The sequence below is a fragment of the Miscanthus floridulus genome, chromosome 8, assembly GCF_019320115.1.
Source record: "Miscanthus floridulus cultivar M001 chromosome 8, ASM1932011v1, whole genome shotgun sequence".
NCBI lineage: Eukaryota > Viridiplantae > Streptophyta > Magnoliopsida > Poales > Poaceae > Miscanthus > Miscanthus floridulus.
The window spans coordinates 70,938,475-70,960,488 of record NC_089587.1 but is presented as its reverse complement, the minus strand read 5'-3'; positions in this window follow the sequence as shown (position 1 = coordinate 70,960,488).

Genomic DNA, 22,014 nt, shown 5'->3' with positions numbered 1-22,014 from the left:
GTACTAGTTGAACTTGCGGACCGTGTTTAGCTCGGCCAACATGTTCTCTGCCGAGCGGTAACGGACGTCATGGAGGAACTTTGATTCTACGAGGGAGAGCGGCAACGGTCGTGGAAGACCGTGTTCCCTTTCTCGTAGAATCGGTGCTCTTCCTTGGCCAAGTACGGTGCCGTCCGGTGGAGAAATGCTGATCGAGATGATCACGTAAGCAAGGTCAACTAGTACGGATGGTTATTTATTGAAACATGTGAAATCCATACTAGTTTTATTTAAATATATCATTTTAGAAAATATAAAATTTACACTAGTTTGCAAAAATAAGTATAGAAAGTAGATGACAACTGGTACCAGATCCTTGGCCACTCGTTCAGTTGTGAAATGACTGAGGCCAGAACTCCCTCTCATTATCTGCGGCAAGTGTAAGCAGAAGATTTTGATGAAGTACCGAGTCAAGAGACAGGGACCCAACAAGGGTCGTATTTTCTACAAGTGCCCGGATCGCGATGTGAGTTTCTTACGCATTTTATAATTATGGCTAATTGACCTGCTTTTCTTGAATATTTTTGACTAAATATTTTTTGGCTTTAATTTCAGTGGGAGGGCAATGGATGCGATGGTTGGTATTGGGAGGAAGATTATGCTACATACGTGCAGAATTTGGGTGCGCTTGAGGTAGCGGCTGCTGCTGATGAGTCAGTGAGCCAGCAGGAGAAGCTTATTGATATTCAACAGAAGAATGATTTGTCTGTTTTAATTGCGTACGATCACGAAATAATTATGTTACTGAAGTGCATTGTAGTTTTAGTTTGTTTAGTGATAGTTGGGATTGCTTATATTGTAGCCAGGCTTAGTTAATTAATCAACCGTGTGTGTGTCATTTATGTTGTGTAATAAAATACTTAATTATGTTCAAGGTTTTCATAATTTGTCGTGTAATGTAGATTATGTCACGCCATTGGATGTATAATGCCGATCGCCGCTCCCAAGACTTTATTGAGGGCTTGCACTATTTCTTAGATGTGGCCGAGGCAAATAAGCGGGATGGTTTCATGTGCTGTCCATGTGCCCTATGTAAGAATTTAAAGGAATATTCAAGCTCAATGAGTCTTCATTCACATTTGCTTAAGTCAGGTTTCATGTCAAACTATATATGTTGGACTAAGCATGGAGAAAGCAGGGTCATAATGGAAGAAGGTGAAGGAGAAGATTTAGACATTGATGACTCAGTGGTAAAGGAACTTTAGGGAACTTTAGACATTGATTTAGACATTGGCGTTCCCGAATCACGACACGAGGGAAGACTCAGTGGTAAAGGAACTTTAGGGAAGAAAACATATATTGGCATGAAAGACGATTATTTCAATAAAGCACACTACACAGTTCTTCAGAACTCATCATTGGTGCATCCGTACATCAAGATACATAAGGAGTTCTTACAACCTAAGTTTCTAGGGAAGACTGAAGCTTGGATTAGGCGTCAGCATATGGAAAGTTTCAGTGGTTGGTTGTGAAAAGAATGTCAAGGCGATGACAATATTGATGAGCAACTGTATTTGTTGGCTAGGCAACCATTATGGCATATCCTCATGTACCAAGGGTACGAGATAAATGGGAATACATTTTACACAGTTGCCCAAGATAAAAGGAGCACCAATTAAATAGTGGTGTTCGCATAGATGGCACAGATACAAATGGGAATATACAAACATATTATGGCCGCATAGAAGATATATGGGAACTAGACTACGCACCTAATTTTAAAGTCCCTTTGTTTCGGTGCCAATGGGTAAAGCTGACCGGAGGAGGGGTAACAGTCGACAAAGAGTATGGAATGACAACAGTGGACCTCAACAATATTGGATACAAAGAGGAACCATTCGTCCTTGCTGCCAATGTGAGTCAGGTGTTCTATGTGAAAGACATATCTACAAAATCAAAGAGAGGAAAAAACGAAGACATCAACTCAATGATCAATGAGCCAAAGCGCCACATAGTTCTTTCTGGGAAAATAAATATAGTGGGAATTGAAGACAAGTTAGACATGTTAGAAGATTACGAAAGAAATGTCCGAATTCCACCCTTCATAGTGAAGAAAGATCCAAGCATCATGTTAAATGATGAAGACACTCCATGGTTATGACAAGATCATAACCAAGGGTCATACGTCAAGAAGAAATTCACTGTTGTGCCCGCATGATACAACGATGCATGTTTAATATATTATGTTTTAGAGACGGATATTATGTAATATGTTATGACTTCACAATTGTTTTTTCATCTGAGGTCATTTAGTGTCTCATTTGAGCAAGTTTGACCAAGTTTGTTAAACTCAAAAAGATCTACAATTGTTGTTTTGGTCAACTTTCCATTTGAGAAAGTTTGGACGGTTCAAATTTGTGATTTTTAAATTTCGACGCCTACAAACTAGTTTTCGGGACCCTAGATTATCTCAAATTGAAAAGTTTTGAATACCAAGTTTGTTAAGCTCATCAATATCTACAATCCTTATATAGGCCATTTTTTCATTTGAGAAAGCTTGAACAAAATGTAGTTCAAATTTCACAAGTGTGTGACATAGTTTTAGAAAGTCTATATGAGATTCAAGAAGTTGTGACTAGTGTTTGATAAAAAATTCTCAAATGGAAAAAATGAGCTATGTAACAATTGTAGATCTTGCTGAAATGATCAAACTTGGTATTCAGAGTTTTTTCATCTGAGGTCATTTAGTGTCTCATTTGAGTAAGTTTGACCAAGTCAAATTTGGTCAAATGAAAAAACAACACTTTGACTCTAGTATTATGAACTCTAAATGACTTCAAATTGAAAAGTTTTGAATACCAAGTTTGTTAAACTCAAAAAGATCTACAATTGTTGTTTTGGTCAACTTTCTATTTGAGAAAGTTTGGATGGTTCAAATTTGTGATTTTTAAATTTCGACGCCTACAAACTAGTTTTCAGGACCCTAGATTGTCTCAAATTGAAAAGTTTTGAATACCAAGTTTGTTAAGCTCATCAATATCTACAATCCTTATATAGGACATTTTTTCATTTGAGAAAGCTTGAACAAAATATAGTTCAAATTTCACAAGTGTGTGACATAGTTTTAGAAAGTCTATATGAGATTCAAGAAGTTGTGACTAGTGTTTGATAAAAATTTCTCAAATGGAAAAAATGAGCTATGTAACAATTGTAGATCTTGCTGAGATGATCAAACTTGGTATTCAGAGTTTTTTCATCTGAGGTCATTTAGTGTCTCATTTGAGCAAGTTTGACCAAGTCAAATTTGGTCAAATGAAAAAACAACACTTTGACTCTATTATTATGAACTCTAAATGACTTCAAATTGAAAAGTTTTGAATACCAAGTTGTTAAACTCAAAAAGATCTACAATTGTTGTTTTGGTCAACTTTCCATTTGAGAAAGTTTGGATGGTTCAAATTTGTGATTTTTAAATTTTGACGCCTACAAACTAGTTTTCGGAACCCTAGATTGTCTCAAATTGAAAAGTTTTGAATACCAAGTTTGTTAAGCTCATCAATATCTACAATCCTTATATGGGCCATTTTTTTATTTGAGAAAGCTTGAACAAAATGTAGTTTAAATTTCACAAGTGTGTGACATAGTTTTAGAAAGTCTATGAGATTCAAGAAGTTGTGACTAGTGTTTGATAAAAATTTCTCAAATGGGAAAATGAGCTATGTAACAATTGTAGATCTTGCTGAGATGATCAAACTTGGTATTCAGAGTTTTTTCATTTGAGACCATTTAGTGTCTCATTTGAGCAAGTTTGACCAAGTCAAATTTGGTCAAATGAAAAAACAACACTTTGACTCTAGTATTATGAACTCTAAATGACTTCAAATTGAAAAGTTTTGAATACCAAGTTTGTTAAACTCAAAAAGATCTACAATTGTTGTTTTGGTCAACTTTCCATTTGAGAAAGTTTGCAGGTTCAAATTTGTGATTTTTAAATTTTGACGCCTACAAACTAGTTTTCGAAACCCTAGATTGTCTCAAATTGAAAAGTTTTAAATACCAAGTTTGTTAAGCTCATCAATATATACAATCCTTATATAGGCCATTTTTCATTTGAAAAAGTTGTAAAACAAAAAATACTACATTTTCTTTATTTTTATAGGTTCAACAAAAATTTCTCGTCAATTTTGGTCAAAAACTGAGACAAAATTGAAACATTGACGTTACAATAATGTGATAATAAATTTCCTATTGAATAATATTAGTGTTATTAATTTTAAGTTACAAATATATTTTTGCATTAACAAAATACTTAGTATTAGTAACATTTATATTCTATATTCATAAAAGAAATTAAAAACTTTAGGTTACAAAATTTTCCTATTTATAATAAATAATTAGTTAATCAATAGTATTTTTTAAAATAAATATTGCAAAGTATTGAAGTTGCTATGGAATTAATTGATTAACCTAGTATTAAACAAAATCTAAATCCCATGCCTTTCCAATTACGCTGGCGGGTTGCTAAAATTTTCAGGCCTTCAGTCCCGGCCCAGACCAAGAACCGGGACTAAAGGGTGGGCGGCAATTTCGGTGTCCGCCCAAAAATACCTTTAGTCCCAGCTGGTAACACCAGCCGCGACTAAAGGACATTATTCCCGGCTGGTAAGACCAACCGGAACTAAAGGTCCAACCCTTTAGTCTCGGTTGGTCTTACCAGCCGGGACTAAATGTTCTTTAGTCCCGACTGGTGTTACTAGCCAGGACTAGCTGAGACTAAAGGGTCCCGGCCTATATATATTGAATGTCTGTTCTGTTCATCTTCGATCTCGCCTCCATCGCTCAGCCCCGCCCGACCGCGCCATCCGCCGTCGTCGAGCTTCGTCTCTACCGCGCCGCCGTCGTCTACCCCCGCCCGGCCGCGCCATTCTCCCGGCCCGCAACACCGCATCCCGTCTCCGCCGCCGCACCCGACCCCACCCTCCGTCGCCAACGCTTCCCGCGCGCACCACCGTATGGCCTCCGTCGAGTACTCTTGATCTGTTGCATGCTCTCGATTGGCCATGTTTTTTAGATTTTTTTTATAAAGTCTCGGCTATATGTTAGATTAAAATGTATTAAATTTTAATTAGTAGTTTATTGTTAGTTTTTTAGTTATTTTTTAGATAGTTTTTGATATATTAGATTAAATGTATTCACCTTTCATTGAGTCTTTTCTTTCGCTCGTTTTTTTCGCTCGTTTTTTCTTCTCGTTTTTGCTCTCTGTTCGCTTCCCATGTCTTCTCTACTTCCTCGTTTCTCTCCTTTCCTGTTCTATTCTTCCTTGGCTTTCGTCCTTCTCTCTTCTCTCTCTCTCTATCTCTATCTCTCTCGCGAGCGAGATTCTCTTGTATCCCTATGTCCTTACTTACTTTCTCTATGTCTATCATCCCTTGACTTATTTTCATGTGTTGAGAGAGAGAAAAAATTATATCTAGAGAGACATTCTATGTGTATCACATGCATATCTAGAGATATAGACATATGCACTTATTTCTATGTGTTGAGAGAGAGAGAAAATATATTGTATCATTCTATGTGTATATATATACATGTACTTATTTCCATGTTTTTGGATCGAAAGTGTTTTTGATTCGATTCCAAAGCCTATACCTTATTAATTGTTTATCCTTATGAAATATTATGTGTTATTATATTTAATTGGATTTAGTAATTCTATATGTGTTATCACATGTACTTATGTTATGTACCATAGTAATTCTATCTATGTGTTATCTTGAAGATACAAATGGACTGCTCCGGATGATAACTTGAGTGATGACATAATGGCGGATATTATCAACGCCGGCACCAATGTGGATGTAGATAACACGAGTCAGTACTTTGCTGATTATGAGGATATCCTGAATATGCAGTGGTTGAAGATCAACAAATTGTCGCGCAAGAAAATACTGGTGAGGTATATTCGATTATCTATCATCTCTTATAGATGCATGCGTACGTATATTTGTTGTTAATCGTTGTGTTTCTACTCATGTAGCCGGTCTCTGGATCTACATCAACCACCGACAAAAGTAGGAAAGTCCGAGGGCCAAAAAAGCCATTAGAGGGCCGTTTCATAATATCAGAATTCGACACCGACACCGGCAAACCATTGGGATCACATGCTCAGACATATGTCAATCATGTGGTTCATTGTAAGGGATAGGATCCCAGTTAGTGCTCGTGAATGGAAGCAGAAGATATCCGCTCCTAATGTTAGTTTTGTATCTGATCGTGACAAGAACCTAGCTTGGAGAGATATCACTCAGCAGTTCACATTACAAGCAGATGATGCTTTGAAGGAGCTAGTGAGGGATTGGACAATGAAGAAGATGGCAACATTGTTCCAGAGTTGGAAGAAGACATTGTATAAAAAGTTTATCTTGAAGAATGCTACGCCGAATTTCAATGCTAAGGCGTTTGTCAAGTTGGAGTCCCATTGGGATGCCTTCGTAGAATACAAGACATCTCAAGACAGTGAGGAACGTGTGATGAGGAATCAGGCAGAATGCCCGACTAGAAGCAATACCATCATCGCATGGGATCAGGTGGTTATAGGAGTGCTATTCCCAAGTGGCAGAACCTAGAAGCAGAGATTACTGCCAAGGGAATCATACCTGAAACAATAGAGAAGAACTGGCCTCAACGCGTGAAGAATTGGTTCTACGCTCATGGGGGAAGCCTAGACCCAGACACTGGCAAGCTAATTTTTGGCCAAAAAATTGAGAGAGCAACACAGAGACTAGCTCGTGCTAGGGAAGAAGCTGATAGTGGTGTTTTCAAGCCCAACAGAGAGAAGGATGAATTGACATATGCCCTAGAGAATCCCGAACACGAGTGGTCGAACAAGAGGCTATGGGGGCGGTTCCGTGGCTACACGCATTCCTAAGCAGACAAGGATACCTACAGAAGCCGCCAGAGAAAGAAGGATGAGGAGGCAGAACGAAATCCGTGCATTAGAGCAATTTGTTGATGAGTCACGACAAGCATTGCTTGAATCACGTGAACGAGAAAAATCTCTTGAGGCAAGAATGCAGGAGGAGATCAAGAGGCAAGTGCAGCTAGCAATGAGTCAAATGCAATCGCAATCAACGCCGGGAGTCACCATTAGCCCCGTTGGTCAGATGAAAAGCAGTTGTGCTTCTACAGGAGCTGCCAGTTATTCAAGACGACGCTGGGTTGCGCTTCCCTGTTGATGACATTACCGAGCCTCTAACAACATGTGAGCTGCACATTCCAGATGGTAATAATGCATCAATCATGGTGGCTGTCGGGGTTGTATCTCCAATAGACCGAACGAAGACACCAAGAATCCATGGGTCAGTTATTCAACCTGGATATGCTAGCGTCTCGGTCGATAGAGTGCTCAAAGGTTACAGCAATGTTCCTCTTGACATTGAAGGCGGTGATGGGGAGAAGACACTAGGAGAAGCAGAGAAGACATTTATTCAATGGCGCAAACGCTTCATCATCATTCCTGGGGGCGCCACCGCTTCCCCTACCTCACCCTAGGTACGAATGAAAGTGAATGAAATATTATTTTCCATTAATTTTCTATTGGCTTCAAAAATAATTGAACACACAACTTGTTTTTGTAGCAGGGTCTCCCCCAGCCTAGCCTAATCATTCATTCCCCATCTCATCACAAGCGTCGCGGGGGGGCGAGACGACTTCATCCCCACAGAGATCGCCAACTCCTACACCGGCCCCATCGCCTCCACAACGATCTCCAACTCCTACACCGGCCCCACCGCCTCCACAACGATCTCCAACGCCTCCACGCGGTCTCCACCAACACCGGCCACATCGCCTCCACACCGGTCTCCAACACCGCCCCCACCCCCTCCACAAGCGACGCACTACAAAGACGTCTAAGGTCCCGGCGGCAAAGAAGACCCCGAGAAAAAGAGTTATTTCTCAAGAAATACTTCCTAAAAGACTGATGAGCAAATAGCAGCTGAAGAAGACAAAAAAGTGAAAGATTTTTTTATAGATACCAAAAACAAGAGTCAAGCGAAGCTTAAGGAGAAGCCGTACTTTTACCTACCACGAGAGGTGCTGAGGCAGAAGGTCGATGCTCACAAGAAAAAGATGATTGAACTTCGTAAGCCTTCGCCACTATCAGACTATGACCGCTCCCTCGTGAAGTCACATGATGCAGATAAGAAAAGGAAAAGAGCATTAGGGAAGGATGTCCCACAGCTCGGACAACAGAAGCAACCAATGCAAAATCTTGTTGTTGCTAATGAATATGGTTCCAACATAGAAGTCTATCGACCAGACAACTCTGGAGAAGTGTCGGTTCAAGCCCTTAATTCTTTTTTTAAAGATACTGGTTTAACCTTGGATCAATTGACGGGCAAAGCTCTAATCCAGAACCTAGAAGTTGATACCTGGAAGACTTATAAATATGGCAAAGTCTGTACAACCCTGCGGCCTCTGAATGAATTAGGTACGCAAATGTACTTGCTCAACAAGTGGTACATGCATGCGTGTGGCAGGGGTGAGCAGTGGATCTTTATCAGATTTAGAGACCATAATTACTTCCGTGGCGATGACATCTTACATATTAATTTTGAAGAATTGCATCAACTATTCCACTTGAACGCTCTGGACAAATCAATCATTAGCTCCTTTTGTTTGTAAGTGATTCTTACTTTTATTTAATAAACTCACTTCCATGCGTACGTGTATATAATTATCCTCACATGTAACTTATATTTATATACAGATTCCAGATGTCAGAGCTCCAAAGAATACAAGACACCAGTGTTGGCTTTACATGATCCTTATATCGTATTCAAAATCGGTATTATTGTCAAGGAGCGGTGAGTATCTGAAGCATAGGAGAATATCATGATGTTCTTCGATGAAGCAGCACGACAAGACAACAATACTTTTCCCAGTACAACTTTGAGTAAGTGTTAATAATAATGTAGTCTACACATTTTATGTATTATCAATACAACTTATATGCATGTACGTGTGTGTATAAACCAATGCAGGTTTCACTGGATACTCATTGTCATTGAGTTAAACTCAAGTCGGTTAGTAATCTTTGACTCGTTGAGAAAAGAGCGGGCACTATACCAAGATATGATAGACATTATCCTAGGGGTAATTTCGATCTCTCGCGCACAACTATTATTGAATAGACTTTGCCATAATTTATTAACGATCGTACATTATTGGTCGCACAGGGTTTGGAAAGAGTTTATTCGGCAACATCGCAAGGATTGCAAGGCACCACTTAATGTAGTTGAAATACCAGTAAGTTGTACTATATACACTTCCCCACGTGTTTAATTACTATATCGTACTTCAATTTACGTGTGAGATGATGAGAATAATCTTCTTCTCGTACAGTGGTGTTTGCGGCAGGAACCAGGTAATAACTTGTGTGGATACTACGTTTGTGAATTTATCACTGCGCACATAAGAAGAACTCCTAAAGATGTCCTCAGAGTACGTATATATCAATTTTTTATTTATTTTTAAATGAATATATATATATATGTATTAATACTTTTCCTTTTATTTCAAATGCAAGACTGAATGGTTGAAATGAAGGGTCATGCAAAAAGACCATCTGAAAGCAGTTCAAGAGTCAATAGCAGGATATCTTCTAGAAAAAGTGCTAAATCCCAACGGCGAGTTCTACTTTGATCCTAAGGAATAAATGATGTAAATTAAATGTTATTGATATCGTTATTTTCGAGAACAAGATTATGAAAGTGTTGTATATATACATATATATATATCTATAATATATATAGGTTCATACTTTATTCGAATATAATAATGCTCGAGATGAGAATTAGATGTAATTATATGCGTGCGTGTATTTATATTAGCAGCATAGAATACGTACATAAAAACATATTATATATTAAACAAATACGTGTAACTGAACTGAAAACAAATTTAAAAAAAAAGAAAAGAAAAGGAACCTTTAGTCCCGGTTAGGGTTACCAACCGGGACTAAAGGGTGCGGCCACGTTTGCTCGGCTGGAGGGCCTTTAGTCCTGGTTGGTAACACCAACCGAGACTAAAGGTCCTCTTTAGTTCCGGCTCGATGACCTGGGACTAAAGGTGGCAACCTTTAGTCCCGGGATTGTTGTTCCGGCGCGGTAATCGGGAATAAAGGCCGTTACCGCCCAGGACAACAAGTCCATTCTGTAGTAGTGGTCGTTCCTTTAGTCCCGGTTGGTATTACCAACCAGGACTAAAGGTTTTATTTTTTTTTCTTTTTTTATTTCTATTTTCAATTGATGATTCGTTTTGGTTTTCGAATAGGTGTTCGAATACGTATTCTACGCTGCTAATAATATGTGTATTCTACACGTTTATAATGTTCGAACATTTGTACAAACTAAAGTATAAAACTAGTGTATATATTACAATATGCATATACATATATTGTACGTAATTTTATGTACATATAATATATATATGTATGTATGTGTGTGTATATATATATATATATCATATCCTTGCAAATAAAGCTTGCATTGTATATATATATATATATATATATATATATATATATATATTACAAATAAAGCTTGCATTGTATATTCTATCATATCCTTTAGGATAACAAATTCACTTCGTCTGGTTTGGCTTCCATGTTTCGTTGACGTCATTGTAGAACTCGCCGGCGGGGTTGAGGACTTGGTCATTAAAAAATCCTGCTATGGTCTTTTGAATTGCTTTCAGTTGGTCACGTCGTATGACTTTTTCCTTCAACCATAGAGTCTTCAATAAAAGTTAAAGGAAAAGTATTAATATATATATATATATATATGTGTGTGTGTGTGTGTGTGTGTGTGTGTGTTGGTCCACGTGATTACTTATATATATGAGCAATAAAAGAAATTGTAAATATATGAATATATTTATATAACGTACTTTGATGTTCTCTTCAGGAGTTCTTTTTGAGTACGCCATGATGAACTCGCAAATATAGTATCCGCAGTAGTTGTTCCCCTGTTCTTGCCTCAGAACCCACTTTTACAAGAAAAAAGATCCGGTGAATTGAAAGTATGCATGGTGTTAATTGAATTATATATATATGTAGTTGGTACTTACTTTGTGTGCGATTATATCCAGTGGCGCTTTGCAATGTTTCATGTGGTGTTCCTCAATGAAACTTTTCCAAACACTGCGCACAATAAAATAAAAAATTAATTTGGCCTTTAATAATTGTTGCAGTTAAGAGATCGGGGTATATATAGTTGCTAGATAGACCAAATTACCCTTGGATAATATCTATCATGTCTTGGTACTCTGTTTGCTCTTTTCTTAACGAGTCTAAGATGCACAACCGACTATTAGCCATATCGATGACCATCAATATCCAGTGATTGATGCATATGTTTTTATACACAAATATGATCGACATTAACTAGAGTCAACATATGTATATGTGAGAGATATCTTAGCTAGTAAGCAAATAATTAAATAAATGTCCATATGATCGACATTAATTATTTAACACTCACTTAAAGTTATAGAGGAATAGTATGTCCTTGTTTTGTTGGTTCACTAAGAACCTCATGAGATTTTTCTCGAGTCTAGCTTTCCATCCAGGCGGCGGAGGATTAGGGTGTTTGAATACAATATTTGGATCAATGAAACCAACATTGTTATCCGGTCTCTTTTCTGAGTTCTATCATCTCATATCTGTATATATAAAAATATGTGTAAGGATATATAATTTATATATATACATGTAGCTTTATATATATATACTTTAATAGTAGAAAATAATCACACTTACAGACAATAGCAGCTAATGAGACTTTTGTCGAGAGAGTACAAGTGGCATAGTTGGTGTAATTCTTCAAACTCGACATATATAATGTCATCGCCACGAAAGTAATGTTGGTTTCTAATTCTGACAGAAACAAAGTTCTCTCCCTGTTTACATGCCGCCATGTACTACTTGTTTAGCAGGTACATTTGCATACCCAGTTCGCCTAAGGCCTCAGGGTTGTATAGACTCTTTCCATGTTCAAATTTCTTCCAATGATCCACTTTCAGAGCAGATGGTCCTTCAGCGAGCACTTAGGCAAGGTCCAAACCTGTATCCTCATAAACCAAACCAGTTCCTCAAAATCGACGTCCGGTAAGTCTAAGTTTGAATCATATTCATTACGAATGACAAGAGGGGGGACTGATTGTTGCGATTATTGTCCGAGTTGTGCAACACCTTTTCCTGCTCTAGTCTTTTTCTGCGCCACCTCAAATAACTTGGTGAGAGAGCGGTCGTAGTCCAATTTTGGCCGGGTCTTTTGAGATTCCTGCTTTTTCTGGTCCACCTTCTTTCTTAGAAGATCTGGAGCTAGGTAGAAGTATGGTTTCTCCGGGGTTCTCCTTCGCTTGTCGTTGCTTTCTTACATTTTCAAAGAAACTTTTCACATCTTTTTGTACTTCAACCTTTAATTCCTTTTCACTTTTCTCGTAAGACAGTTTTGGGGAATAACTGGATTAGAGGAGGCTTTCTTCTTTGCCGATTGGTGGGCCAACGGCTTCGTTTGCGGGGCAGACCTCTTAAGAGCTGGAGACCTCCTTGGAGGCGTTGGAGACCTCCTCGGAGGTGGCGGCGGTGGAGACCTCCTGGAGGCGTTGGAGACCTCCTTGGAGGTGGTGGCGGTGGCGGCGTTGCATAATCATTGCCCGAAGCACTATGATGATCTGGAGATTGAATAATTGGACTTAGGTTAGCGGAGGCCCTGCTATGTGATTACAAAAAAGAATAATTATATAAGAAATTGTTATTATTAATCATGTATGTCAATAGAAAATTTGTGAAAAATTGTTTCGTTCACTTTTGTCCGCACCTATTGTCTGGCAGTTGAGGAGGCGGCGGTGGACTAGAGACTCCGGGAATAATGATGTAGCGCTTGCGCCATAGTATGAATGTCTTCTCTGCTTCTCCTAGAGTCTTCTCCCCATCACCTCCTAGAATGTCAAGAGGCAGATCACTAAAACCTTTGTTAACTCTATCCACTGAGATGCTAACATATAAAGGTGGTATTATTGTCCCATGGATTCTTGGTGTCTTGGTAGGATCTAGAGGAGAAAAAACACCAAGAGCCACCATGATTGTGGCATTCTCTTTTGGAATATGTAGCTCACATGATGTAAACGGTGCAGTGATGTCATCCATAGGGAAATGTAGCATTGCGTCATCTTGATTTGGCAACTCCGTAGAAGCATAGCTGCTTTTCAACTGATCAGGGGGGCTAATAATGTTGATTCCTGGATCTGATGCCTGCCTTTGGGCACTCATTGCTATTTGCACTTGCTTTCTGATTTCATCATGCATTCTAGCTTGCATGTCTTTTTTGCGCTCCTATGCTTGAAGCAACACCTCCTGTGACTCACGAACCAATTCCTCCAACCTACTGATCCGCGCTGCATCCTCATCCTTCCTTCTCTGCCGGCTTCTGTAGGTATCTCTATCATTAGGGAAACCATGCTCCCAAAAAATGTTACGTCCTAAACCTCTCGTTCGGCCACTGTGTTCAGCAGTCCCGAGGGCATACGTCAGTTCATCCTTCTCTCTATTGGGCCTGAACGCACCAATAGCTTTAGCTTATAGAGCATAAGACAATCTTTGTGTTGCTCTTCGAGTTTTGTGCCATGAACCAGCTTCCTGGTCTCTAGGTCTAGTCTTCCCCCATGAGCGAAAAACCAATTCTTCGCGTGTTTGGACCAATTGAGTGATTCTAGTGTGATACCCTTGGCAAGAATGTCCGCTTCCATTTTCTCCCACTTGGGAATGGCAGTCACGTAGCCACCTGATCCCATGCCATGGTGGTATACCTTTTGTCGAGCATTCTCTTGGTTCCTTCTAACCCATTCCTCACCCTCTTCCGATGTCTTGTACTGTACAAAATCATTCCAGTAGGGCCTCAACTTCATGAGCGGGCCGCTAGTATTGAAATTGGGTGTTAGGTTCTTCTTGACGTATTTCGTGTATAGGGATTTCTTCCAAATCTAGAATTGTGTGGCCATCTTCTTCATAGCCCACTTTCGAACTAGTTCCTTCAATTCATCATCATTGATAGCATCATAATCATCCGCTTGCAACGTAAAATGTTGAAGGATATCATCCCAAATTAAATTCTTATCAAGATCAAAGACAAAACTAACATGAGGCTCGTTGATCTTTTGCTTCCATTCATGGGCACTGATTGGAAGTCTATCCCTTACAAGGCACCCATAGTGTTGCATGAATTTCCTTGCATGTGGACCAAGTGGTTCGCCTGTCTCGATGTTGAATTCTGATATTATGTAGCGCCCCTCCAATGGCTTTTTCGGGCCTCGAATTTTTTTGCTTTTCACCGTTGTTGTCGTCGATCTAGAGGGCTATGTATAAAAAAAGAATAAATAAATATCATGTGTACACATAATAGATGATAGATGTTCAAATATATATATAAATATATATACCTCGCTAGTATTTTCTTGCACAATATTTTCTTGGTTATCTTCAAGAGCCATGTATTGACTCCCGTCATCTACATCCTGCTGGTCACCATCGGTAAATTGAGTGCCGGTGTTGATAATATCCATCATTTCTTCATCCATGTTGTCTCTTGGGGCAGCCATCTAACTTTTACTCCACTAGATATATCTACAAAAAATAAAAACTATATCTATAAAATGGACTCCTGCAGGACGTGCCACCTCGAGGATAGTAACATTTGTAGATGACATTTGTAGGTCTAAAGTTATCAAATATCCATCAAATTCTAGCTCAAAAACATGTTTAAATAAGTAACCATCTGTACTAGTTGACCTTGCTTACGTGATCATCTCGGCGAGCATTTCTCCACCGGACGGCACCGTACTTAGCCACGGAAGAGCTCTGTTTCTACGAGGAAGGGAACACGGTCTTCCACGACCATTGCCACTCTCTCTCATAGAATCAAAGCTCCTCCTTGATGTCCGTTACCCGCTCGGCAGAGAACATGCAAGCCGAGATGAACACGGTCCGCAAGTTCAACTAGTTCATCAATCCATGTTTCTGCACGGCCTAAAATCTTAGGACATCAATCCATCTTTAGTATGGATTATTTGAACCCACCTCTTACTAATAGGTGGTTGGATAATTGGCTTATGTATGAGCTATTAGGACCTATTAGTATCTCTTCACCAACTTCTCTGCTCTGGTAGAATACCTCCAACCAGAGCCCCCAAATCCTTTTAATAGACACTAACAATTGAGGTCCACCTATCATTCCTACCAACTTATCTATGTAGGAGAGCATCGCGGCTGCTTGCGGGAAAGAAATAGCATCACAGGGAAGAGGTCTTCGCAGCCCATAGCACCGCGGGAAGAGTGCGTCGTGGCCGTGGAGAAGCAGGGCGTTACGGCTGCTTGCAAGGAAGAAGTAGCGCCGCGGGGAAGCGCTTGTCGTGGCCGTGGGGAAGAAGTAGCGCCGTAGGGAAAAGGGCGTCTCGGCCGCGTGGGGAAGGAGCGTGTCGTGGCCATCATGCCCACTGGCCCGCCCCTTGCTCTATTGTGTCGGATCGGAGGAGGAGATCCAGACGCACGATGAGAGAGGGCCATGGCAAGATCCGCGTCGGGGCGGGCCACTAGATCTGAGGTGAAGGAGGTGGTGTTGCGATAGGAGGTGTTCGGCGGCCTCTTCCTCATTGGATCTAGGCGAGGCTCGGTGGAAACGTCAGGGATTGAAGGGCGTGGAGAAGGAAGAGAGTGGGCGTGGGATCCAGAACAACGGCGAACTACCGGATGGGGGCTAGGGTGGACGCCTGCAGGATTGAGGGCCGATGGGGCTAGTTCGCGGTGAAACATGCCCTAATGATTTTGTGCTCGCTATGCTACTGACATACTCTAAGTTTGAAGGCTCTTGATTGTTATCTTCTACACTCGACCTGTTTGAATACCAAGAGCACACCGAACCAGGCATATTGCAAATTGGAACTTTTGTTCGACGGGCCTGAGCGCCAAGTCTTAAAAATCGCTGCTCTGCGCCGTGCGCGGTAAGACACGAGGGCACGGTGTGGGCGTGCGGCAAGGTGAAGGCATGAACCAAACACGCCTGAAGTCCTCCAGAGCTATACTCCATGGCCGCCCCATTCCCCTGCTCCCTCGCTGTCGGTCCGAGCACACACATACACAAATAAGCACACACTCATACACACACTATTGCTGACGAGAACGACGAGGGTGGAGGATGACGAGGATGGCCGGAGGTGATCTCTCGACGACGAGGATGCGACGGGGACGACGACGAGCGCTCTGACAAAGAGGGCGACGACAAGCACTCCGGTGAAGGGGACAACAAGTGCACGGTGAGGCGTGCGAGCGCGTGGAACCGGGGAGAGGCGCGAGCCGGGTCACTGGCGAAGATGGCGAGAGATGACGCGTGGAGGCGGCTGGAGGCTATGGGGAGCGGCGGCGGCGTGGTGGCTCTCGGGCGAAGAATGAAGACGATGGATGGGAGAAGAAGACGAGGCGATATATATTAGGCCGATCTTTAGTCCCGAGTGAAGCCACGGCCTGGAACTAAAGGACCTTTAGTCCCGGGTGATGGTAAGAACCAGGACTAAAGCTCTGACCTTTAGTCCTGGGTGCATCCATGACCCAGGACTAAAGGTATTTTTTTGGCGGGCCGCGAAAACGTAGCCCACCTTTAGTCCCGAGTGGTTGATCGACCCGGGAGTAAAGGTGGGCTGCAGTTGTCTTCCTACCGGTTCTAGAAGTTTTTCCTTTTTTTATATATTTCTTTTATATAAATATGCAGACAGTTATTAATTGCCTAATAAATAAAATATCATCCAAAAAATTATAATAAATATTCCTAGACTTGGTTTTGCATTATTATACACAACAAAAATTTGTAACCTATACTCTTTTGTTTTACTTTGTAAATAGTTAACATAGTGTAAATAATAATTACAATTTGCACCATGCAAAAATATACTACTTGATTAAAATCATTAAAACTATTACTTTTCGATAGGAAATAAGTTTTCACATCTTATTAACGTTGATTATTTGGTTTTTCATCACACATTCTCCACAGGAAATCTACCGTCAAGCAGAAAATTCATTTAAACCATAGAAAATACGAAAACACGACAAAAAAATCTGAAGTCACAATTATTACATAATAGGTCTAATACATCACTATATATATCAAGCGGGCACAGTAGTGAACTTCTTCTTAACGTACATCCCTTGGTTATGATCGAGCCGTAACTATGGAGTGTCCTCATCATTTAGCTGGATGCTTGGGTCTTTGTTCACTGTGAAGGGCGGAATTTGGTCATCCTTTTCATAATCTTCTGATATGTCTGACTTGTCTTCAATTCCAATGATGTTTTTTTCTCTGAAAGAACTATGTGGCGCTTTGGCTCAATGATTGGGTCATTATTGTTTTTCCCTCTCTTCGGTTTTATAGACATGTCCTTGACATAGAACACCTGATTCACATCCTTGGTAAGGACGAACGGTTCGTCTTTATATCCAATATTATTGAGGTCTACGGTTGTCATTCCATACTGGTTGTCGACTGCTACCCCGCCTCTAGCCGCATTTACCCATTGGCACTTGAACAAAGGTACCTTAAAAGTAGGTGCATAGTTTAGTTCACATATCTCCTCTATGCGACCATAATATGTTTGCTTATTTCTATTAGGGTCGGTGGCATCTATGCAGACACCACTGTTTTGGTTGGTGCTCCTTTTATCTTGGGCTATTGTGTAAAATATATTCCCATTTATCTCGTACCCTTTGTATGTGAGGATATGCCACGATGGCTTGTCTAACCAACAAATACAGTTGCTCATCAATACTCTCATCACCCTGATATTTTTTCGCAACCAGTTGTTGAAAGTTTCCATGTACTGACGCGTAATCCAAGCTTCAAACTTCCCTAAAAACTTGGATCGGAGCAACTCTTTATGTGTCTCGATATATGAATCCACCAAGGAGGAGTTTTGCAGAACTATGTAGTGTGCTTTATTAAAATAATTGTCCTGCGTATCAATATATGTTTTCTTCCCTAGTATCCCCTTTCCACTTATTCTCCCCTCGTGTCGTGATTCAGGAACACCAATCGGGTCAAGGTCGGGAATAAAGTCAACACAAAACTCAATGACCTCCTCTATTCTATAGCCCTTGGCAATGCTTCCTTTTGGCCGAGCACAGTTATGAACATATTTCTTTAGGACTCCCATGAACCTATAAAAGGGAAACATGTTATGCAGGAACACAGGACCGAGAATGCTAATCTCCTTGACTAGGTGAACTAGGAGGTGTGTCATGATATTAAAGAAGGAAGGAGGGAACACCAACTCAAAGCTGACAAGACATTGAATCACATCATTCTGTAGTTTAGCTAGATCCATTGGATCGATTGCCATCATTCTGTAGTTTAGCTAGATCCATTGGAATCGATTACCTTCTGAGAAATTGCATTGAGGAATGAACATAGCTTCACGGTGGCTAGACATACATTTGGAGGTAGAATTCCTCTTAATGCAACTGGAAGCAATTGCGTCATGAGCACATGGTAGTCATGGGACTTTAAGTTTAGAAATTTCTTCTCTGGCACATTTATTATACCCTTTATATTCGAGGAGAATCCAGATGGTACCTTGATGCTTGCTAGGCATTCAAACATGCTTTCCTTCTCTTCTTTGCTAAGAGTATAGCTGGCAGGACTTAAGTAATGATGTCCATCATCTATCTTCTCTAGATGTAGGTTGTCTTGTTCTTTCAAACTATAACACCTCAGGTGTTTGCCACCAGTTAAGCAATGGGTTTGAGCTAAAACATGGTATATTAAGTGATGATGAAGATGTCAAGGTCAAACCTATAGAAACGAGCCACAACCTAAACTTGGATATTGCACCTTTGCTCGCCTATAGACCCCTTTTCAAGATATATGCTTGGGTGGTGTGATTGGGATATCTTCATATGTATCACATCAATACCCATCTATATTGGACACTCGAAAAGTTTCATGAAGTTTGGAATCAAAAAGTCACATGAAATGATAAGTTATATCCTTGTTGGAATGATTTTACTAAGTGCTTGAATTGCACTATTAAGTGAATGAGAACATGAGATGTCAACCAAACCTTGCAACCTTGCCAAAATGACTCTAGATGAACTCTACAACAAAAGTCATGAAAGGTTCATGTTGGGCAAATGCCAAAAAAATGCTCCAATGGATCAAAAAGGATAATTTAAGCTTCATCGTGATCCTACTTTGGTCAAAGTAGAACAGCAGGTTCTATACCAGTTTTGAGGTTGGACCTTAAATGAAAGTTGTAGTCCATATCTTGTAGAACAAACTTTGTTTTTGGACTAAGAGCTAGATCAGCTTGGAAGTAAGTCAAATCGAGGTCACAAGATCGAATTTGCTGTTGTTTTCAGCACTTAGAAATATTCTAAGTCTAGAAATTCATCGACATCGGCATTGGCGTCTCGCGTTATCCGAAATTCGTTAAGCAACTCAATTGGGTCCAAAAATAGAAGTTGAAGGTTATATTATGGAGAAGAGCAATGCAAAAAGTTGCACTGAGTTTGACCGAGTTTTGACTTCCGAAAGTGAATTTCGTGACCGTTATCAAGGCGCTGACACTGACAGTTTGTGGCTTAATTACCCGCTATTGAAGAGCTCTAATGACCTTGGTCTCTAAATGAAAAATGTAGAGCAGCTCGCGGGCTTCAAACTTTGTTTTGGGCCCGAGGTCTAAATCGGCCCAGATCTAGGCCCAATCCGGCATCCACCTCGCCCACTCCAGCGCCTGCCACCTGTTCGACGGAATGCCAACGTGGTCGCCATGCAGCAGTTCGCGCCCCACCATTGCTTGCCCTGCTGCCATGCGCCCCTGTGCCTTGCTCGACGTAGTGGAGCACCAGAGCACTCGCCGAGCTTCTCTCCCACTCGCCCTCACTCCCTCTGGCACTCTCTCGCGCTGCCTCTCCCTCTTGCTCGGAGCTGCTGCCATGGCCACCGTGGAAGCTCCGTGTCCACCACTCGTTCCTTCACTATATCTCAGTGCATAGCCCGCCGCCACCATCGAACCTTCCTTGACCCTTCCTGAACCTTACCGCACCCTTTCCCAGTCTTGTCTGCCGCCGGCTGGCTCCGCCGACGGAGCAGCCATGAGCAGCGCTGCCTCAGCGCGTGGCTGGGCCGCCTTGGACTGTCTCCGGCCGGGATGTGTAGCTCGGTGGGTGCGCACGACTCCCCTAGCCATTCCACGCCACTCCACCGCCGCCGACGACCAGCCTCCGGCCGCAACAGCAAGCTCCGACGACCTCCCCTGCTCTGATTCGCGTGAGGGGCTGCGTGCAACAATTAGAAGAAAGGGGAGGGCCTTTCTGCAGAACCTGTGACTCATGTGAATAGTGCCGTAAGGATTGATTTGTAATTATTTTGCAGGAACTTTGGAAATTCATAGTAAATCGTAGAAAATTCATAAAATAGTAAATGAGGACTTTTTGGAATCCTTGTGAAATTGTCTATGCAGTGGATCTATAATATGGCATGTTTTAGTTTAAATATTTTGCGGTAAAAATAGATTTGTGCAGTAAGGTTGTAATGCTAGTTGAATTTGTTATTTTTCATAACTGTAGATCTAGGGCTCCAAATGAAGTGAAATTTTTGTGCCATGCTACTCATGTGATAGTTGATATGTGGTAAAAAATTCATGAGTATTGGGTGAAGTATGAGTGAGTTATTGGTTTATCTCGCTCTCACATGATTTCTTGCTTTAGCAACTTGTTCTTTTCATAGAGGTTGCTATACATATTCAAATGGAGTAAAATTTGTACACTAGACTATTGAGAGTATATGTGAGCCACTGTAATTTTTGTAGAAGTTATTGTGCACTTTTGGTATATGTTCATTAAGTCACCTTGTTATCTAAAATAAATTACGAAATGCATTAAAAGAATTTATTTGGTCATGGACACTAGGTTTTATGGTGTTCTTTAGTCATGTGTGAAATGTTGGTAAAGTTGGTTTTGCCCAATTATGTATTTGCAACATAAGTTAATAATTATTTTCTTGCCGATGTGGTTTATGGACAGATCTGAGAACTTAGCAAAGTTCTTCATGATAATGTGCTTTGTTGTGAAACTTGTTTATACAAAAGTTGTAGATAATTCATGTATCTAGCTTCTATTAAAATTTGGTGTCATTTGGCCTAAGTAGTTTAAGAGTTACAGCTGTTTAAAGTTGGGTTTCAGAAATGGCTGCTTTCTGTCAATTGTGGACCAGTTTCTGTAAATGGATATATTTGACTTAGTTAACTTGAGAATCATGCTAAGATGATTAAAGATGAATTGTAGAAAATTTCATAAGCTTTCCATAATGTCTTCTTGCAAGTCATTTGGATTTGTGTAACTCCAGTTATAGCTAAATCTTGTAGCTGCTGTTTGCATGTCCTAGAAATTGGCAGATTCCAATTATAGTGCTTGCTTGTATATTGTTAAGTGTGACGTATGCCTTGAATGATGACTGAGTTAGAGCACTTGAGATCTTGGGAAACTTGTGTCATGCTTGGTGTTGTCGTCTTCTTTGCCATCTTAGCATGATAGATTGTGTGATGTTTAAGTTAAGCATCGCAAAGTACTTAAGTGTGTTAGTGTAAACTATGCTTGTCTTGCTTGCTATTTTGTGATGTGTCTCATGGTACTATTCTTCATATTTATGCACTTGCATATTGCATCTCATCTAGGTACGCTAGATGAACCACGTGAAGGACGTGATGTTGGAGCCGAACCCGAAGACGGTGTATGGAGGATCTATCTCGAAGATGGAAGGACTAAGCAAGTGCTAGGACCAGAGATGTCACCATGACGGTGCAAGCTAACTGAACTGACTTGTGTCGGATCCTAGGCAAGCCCCAGAGTATTCTAAGTCTCCTACTTTATAAAAGCAATTCTTTCTATATATGAGTTATATATATATTGTTGCATTAAGTTATAGGAGT